The 6305-nt window shown below is 42.4% G+C and overlaps 1 pseudogene; it reads right to left on the bottom strand.

The window, feature by feature from the left end:
* Window positions 1–2612: 2612 nt before the first annotated feature.
* LOC138381137 (small nucleolar RNA SNORD116) lies at window positions 2613–2709 on the bottom strand (annotated as a pseudogene).
* Window positions 2710–6305: the final 3596 nt, after the last annotated feature.

The raw sequence follows: 6305 nt of genomic DNA, 5'->3' as shown, positions 1-6305 counted from the left end.
CCTAGGCAAGGAGAGGTCCTGAAGGGGCTCAAGTGGCTTGGTGGGTTTAGCCTGACAATGTCGGGACCAGTTTGTGGGGAAGCGCTGGGGGTGTGGTTACAGTTAATGAGGAGGATAATGCAGAATCTGCCTCTGGGGTTGGTGGTGCAGGGCACTGCAGAACCAAGAGGGCCCGTGGTGTCGGTGGGCTGTGCAAGTTAGCATTTGTCTGAGAGAGGAAGAAAACTGCTTAAGTCAACCCTCAGCAGTCTTTGTCCTCGTTGTAGATATTTCAGGCTTCATTGCCAAAATGTGTCAGCACATATGATTGCAAATTTTAAAAAATTGATCGTCATTCAAATGTGTTCATTATCCCTTCTGTCTCAGTGTGTCTTCCACACTTTTGATAAAATTGGTTTCTATGTCATCTTCCAAGTTATTAATAAAAAATATTAATATTAACCTGGACAAAACCAGAATAAAGCCTACTGGAATGCCACCAGACACTCCCCTCCGGGGTGACAGTGATTCATTAATCAACACTCCCTGAGAATCACTGTTCAACCAACTGTAAATCTACCTCTTAGTCCCCACTGACATAATTCCTCCTTTGCACAAGACGACCATGAGGAATTTAGGAAAAGGCCTCACAGAAATCAGGGTGCAGAGTCTATGAAAACCCCTGATCCTCTAATCTAATAATTTGTTAGGAAGAAAGAAAGAGAGAGAAAGAGAAAGAAAAGGAGGAAGGAATGAGGTTAGACTTGTTCCTCGTGAGTCCACACTAGTTCCTGGCAAGCATTGCTTTCTTTTTAAAGTACTCAGAAAACCATCTGTTTAATAATCCCTTCTAGATTTTTGTTGGCACTGGTGATGCTCGTCAATCAAATTGTAAATTTCGTTTATCACCCCATTTTAAAATCAAGACATTTTCCACTTTCACCCTTTTAGCTACACTCTTTGGTTTTCCAGGTTATCTCAAAGAGTTTATGGGTGACCCTTGCCATCATCTGGGAGGTCGTCTGTCTGGACCTGCTGCCTTAAACTCATTTAAGCGAGCTAGGCAGTGTAGCGGTATAAATGCCCTCCTGGGCGTAAGCGGAAAGCAACTTTATATAGTCTCTTATTGTCTGTTAAAATCTATTCACATATCCTTCCCCTGCCTACGGATGAAAATTCATCAGTCCTATGACTTTTCCAGTCACATCACTCACAGTAAATAAAAGTACTGTAATCACTTTGTCACCAAATGCAGTCTTAATTTAGATACTGGAAATCTACTGTTTTATAACAAGCAACACTGTACACTTTGTTTAAAGTTAAATCTTCCTGGGCCTGGGACAGGCGGGAAGCTTACAGCTGGTACAAGTTGCATTTGGTTTCTTCTTCTTTTCTTTTGTCCTCCTATGTCAGCTTGCACACCTGCGATTCTGAATCCTCTGGCATGGGACAGTGCAGAGGCTGGGAGAAGGAAAGCCCTCCTTCGGTACTTTTGTACAACCACTCTTCTCTCTCTGGGCCTTGTGTGTTTCAAGCCTTCTCATTCTTGAGATTTTTCAGGCGAGAATCAGAGCCCCCGATTGACTGAGACCCATTCTCTCCCCTCCTCCCCAGCTGCTCTCCTCTGAAGCATGTCTCCTTTTTAACTTGAAATGGAGGGGAAGTGCCCACAGCACACAAACCATTCTCTCCAAAGACTTCCTCCCACCTCCATTGCCCTGACCCTCAAAGCCCTCACTGCGGTTTTAAGGGGTTCAAGAGAAATTCAACCAGTTCAAAGATACTTATGAAATATTTGAACAGTGGCCTCCTATGGAATGTAACTTTTCTCTCCATGTTGCAGCCAAAAGGGAGACAGAGTCCAATTTATATATTCAGTTAAAGTAGTTTTCCACTATCTGCTCTCTTATCTTGACCTTCCATTCCCTCCATTCTGGTTTGATGGCATTTCTTCTTGAGAGGGAGACAGATGGAAACAGCAGTTAAGAATGTTTGCATTCCTTCTAAAACCTCTGCTTGTTATATACCATCTTCCTCAAGCACAGCGCTTTTCTCCTTTTTGAAATGCATGCTTTTAAAAACCACAACCATCAGGCCATTCAATTAATTTATAATGAATAATATAATGGTACATAGATACAAACATTCATATTCATTTTATTATTTCCTAATGGTAAAATTAAAGTAGGAATAGGTAAAGGAAATGTGGTATACACAAAGGACTATTATTCAGCCTTAAAAAAGAAGAAAATCCTACAAAATGTGACAACATGGTAAAATAGCAAGTACATTCAATTATCTTTATTTTAAAAAAACAGAATTGGTGACTTTATTTACATCAAACAAACAGACAAAGCTTCCTCTCTGGTGGGGGATACAAAGAAGAAAATAAAAATTACCAGCCATAAACACCCAAAGAGTCGATATATTTTTTTATATTTTGTTAGGAGTCTGAATGTAATAACTTTAAAAAATTGAAATAATGCTACATATACATTTCTGAGTCATGATTCTTTGAACTTACTATACCATACTGTGACTATTTCCCATTACCTGTTAAATTCTTTGAAAACCATTTTTAATGGCTCTATACTAGGCCAACATATGGGTACACCATGATTAAGTTAAAGTCTTTCCCTTTTTTTTTGTTGAGAGAGAGACTGTAATGAGTTTCACTCATTTTGTTCAGATTTTCCAAGGAATGTTTTTCTGGGGACTCATCATCGATCTCTTTCCCTTATATCTTGAACATTGAAGTTTGCATTTTTTACCATTTCTTTCTCTTTTTTTCCAGAGAGCCATGCCCCAGAAGCCTTTAGCAAGTGGTCTCTATTTTTTACCATTTTGAATAACACCATCATGTAAACCATCAGGCATAAATAAGAGTTTGAACTTCTGACAATTTTTAAAGAGGAGTTACTAGATCAAATGGTATGGACTTTTAAAAGGCTCTCAATACCAGTTGCCATATTGCTTTCTAGAAAGTTTATAACAGATTGGCTTATCTTAATGGACATTGTCATAAAACTCCATCCGTCTAAGGCCCCATCTCCACACTAGAGCCGGCCGAGAGAACCAGAACATTGATGCAGACTGGCCAGGCATTCTTTCCTCTGGATAATGTCAGAGACACAGGACAAAAGCGTGTTTTTTGGCTACAGCAACCATAATCTCTCCAAGCTGGGCATCTGTTTCAGGGAAGTGGATGGAGGAAGTGCATTCGTATATTTGCATATGTGTAGTCAGGGTTCTCCTGGAAGGTGGTATCCTCCTTCGATTCAGCCTGCATTTGGTTCATTGCCCCGTAACACAGCCCTGCTTCACCCACAAGGCCATAAGGCAGCTTTTCGCCTTCCTGCACATACATCCAGGGCTCCCCAAGAATCCCCAGCAATAATTGATAAACACATCTTCAGATGGGTTGATTTCGCGTCTATGACAGATTGAACTGTCCTAGTTTTGCTCTCAAGTGATGACATTTATCCAGAACATGTTCCACATCTGCCCATTTCCCATCCCACCTGCGTTCTGTCTTACCAAACTTTTAAGACAAAAAAGCAACATACAACAATACTAAAGATGTATTCTAATGACAATACTTTAATACCTTTTTTTCCTAACTTCAAAAGTGGCACATGTTTAAAGCAGAAAACTTAGAAACCCCAGGAGAGCAGGAAGGGAAGGCTGCAGATTGACCCGCAGGGATGGTGGCCTGCCAGGCAGATGGGGAGTGCACATGTCTCAGCGGGCATCTGTGCGGGGTCAGCAGGGGTCATGTTCAGCTCAGCAGATGTCGGCAGACGTACAACAAAGACGGAGGACTGGTAAGCTCAACACTATGTGAGCTCCAAGAACTTACTTCCAAACCCCAGGGAGAAGGGTAGGGGGGATATCCCTAAATTGACGCAGAAGTACATCACAACACGGTAGAATGGCACTTGATGTAGAAACTAACTTCATTTGTAAGAAAACAGAGAACACTGGGGTCTAGTTTGTATTCTCTTTCCACCTCCCTTGACTTCTGATCCCCAGCTCCAGGTGCCCCCACCAGCCCCCTCTTTGCCAGTGACTTGGTTAAGTTCAGTCCTGGTACCTGCGAGGGTCTGAGGGGTGGACTACAATCCCCGGCCTCCCCGTGGGAGCTGGCCCTGCAAATCACCATGGAAACTAAAGATACTGTGATTGTTCATGCTGGTCTTAGATGCAGGTTGTTCCCAGGTGAAGGCTGAGAAAAGTCACTCTCATAATGATATAATAACTCTACCAAAGGCCCTCGATCTGAGAATTTTCCTTCTCTGAATTCCCCTCATGGAATTGGGGGATTAAATCTCTGAAAGCAGCAGGTGAATATAAAAACAGACAGACAGACAAAAAATAGCCCAATAAAATTATGATTCTTGGTAGGAATGTACCAGAAAGAAAGGGTTCTGGTTTCCCTGAGTTGTGACACCAGACATGGCTCTTTGTTCTACAAGGAACTTCAGAGACACTTGGCACAGATGGCTTTCCCTCGGGGTCATTCTTTTGGCAGGTGCATCCCTGGCAACATTTCAGGGGAACCCCAGGGTAGGACAACATCTTAACTGTCAAGACAAGGCAGCATCAGAGAGTCACTGAGGCAGGTCTGGAATCCCTGGAGACCCCCAAGAACAGAACACATGTCCCAAGACTGGCGTTGCAGTGATGTCTATAGTTACGAAGAATTTGAAACATCCCAAATGTTGAACTATAGGGGACCACACAGATAATGTATATGCATACAAAGGAACACTATGCAGTCATTAGAAAACATATGTTTATGTAACTTAAAGGGAAATATATAGTCATAATAAATTTTAAGTAAGAAAAGGTTTAAAACAGCATGTAGAGAGCATGATCTTATTTTTAAATAAAAGTAACATTTATTTGTATATATCACACACAGAACATCTCTGATGGGATAACAGTAATCTTCATTTTTCTTTTTTGTATTTTTCTACATGTTTAAAATGATCATGACATAGACTCATTGCTTGAATTTTTAAAAAAATGATAACCTTGGCCGGGCGTGGTGGCTCACGCCTATAATCCTAGCACTCTGGGAGGCCGAGGTGGGCGGATCGTTTGAGCTCAGGAGTTCGAGACCAGCCTGAGCAAGAGCGAGACCCCATCTCTACTAAAAATAGAAAGAAATTATATGGACAGCTAAAAATATATATAGAAAAAATTAGCCGGGCATGTTGGCGCATGCCTGTAGTCCCAGCTACTCGGGAGGCTGAGACAGGAGGATCGCTTGAGCTCAGGAGTTTGAGGTTGCTGTGAGCTAGACTGACGCCACGGCACTCACTCTAGCCTGAGCAACAGAGTGAGACTCTGTCTCAAAAAAAAAAAAAAAAAAAAAAATGATAACCTTGGTTGATGGAAATGTTGCTAAAACCTGTTTTGGCAGCCACAGGGGTGTGCCACGGGGATCTCCCTTCAAAAAGAACTTGACATCAGTTATGGGAGCGCGGTTAGCTGACGGCCTCTGGCTGCAGCTGCTTGGGGATCCACCGCAGCTTGTGAACCAATCTCATGCTCTTTCTGGGCAGCCCCCAGCCAATGGCTGAGCATGGAGGGGCGCTAGTGCCCGCCCTTCCTGCCCGGCAATCTAGTATCTTCCCTGCTCCCTCTTACCCTTTGTTCTTTATGGGTATCACTCCATTAAATCTATTGTACAGTCATGTGCCACATAATGACATTTCGGTCAACAACGGACCACATATATGCCACGGTGGTCTCATAAGATTAAAATGGGCTGAAAAACTCCTATTGCCTGGTGATGTCATAGCCGTCATAATGTCATCGTGCAATTACTTTTTAAAAAAAAAATAAATTTAGTGTAGCGTAAGTGTAGAGTGTTTATGAAGCCTACAGACGTGCACAGTAGTGTCCTAGGCCTTCATCTTCATTCACCACTCACTCGCTGACTCACCCACACCAACTTCCAGTCCTGCAAGCTCCATTCACGGTGAGTGTACCGTTTTTAATCTTTTATACCATATTTTTACTGCACCTTTTCTATGTTTAGCTATGCTTGGATACACAAATACTTATCACTGTGTTAGAGTTACCCATGGTATTCAGTATAGTAACACTCGGTACAGGTTTGTGGCCTGGGAGCAGCCGGCTAGACCATATAGCCCAGGTGTGTAAGACGCTACACCATCTAGGTTTGTGTAAGTACACTTGATGTTTGCACAACAACAAAATCACCTAACAACACATTTCTCAGAACATACCCCTTTGGCTAAGTGACACGTGGTGGTTCTTCTAACTCTATCTTGAGGTCTGCCTCCTGGAGGACC

Source organism: Eulemur rufifrons, chromosome 2 (assembly GCF_041146395.1).
Source record: "Eulemur rufifrons isolate Redbay chromosome 2, OSU_ERuf_1, whole genome shotgun sequence".
In the NCBI taxonomy this organism is placed as follows: domain Eukaryota; kingdom Metazoa; phylum Chordata; class Mammalia; order Primates; family Lemuridae; genus Eulemur; species Eulemur rufifrons.
Note: the sequence above shows the minus strand (reverse complement) of the source record. Positions and strands in the feature narration are given on the sequence as shown.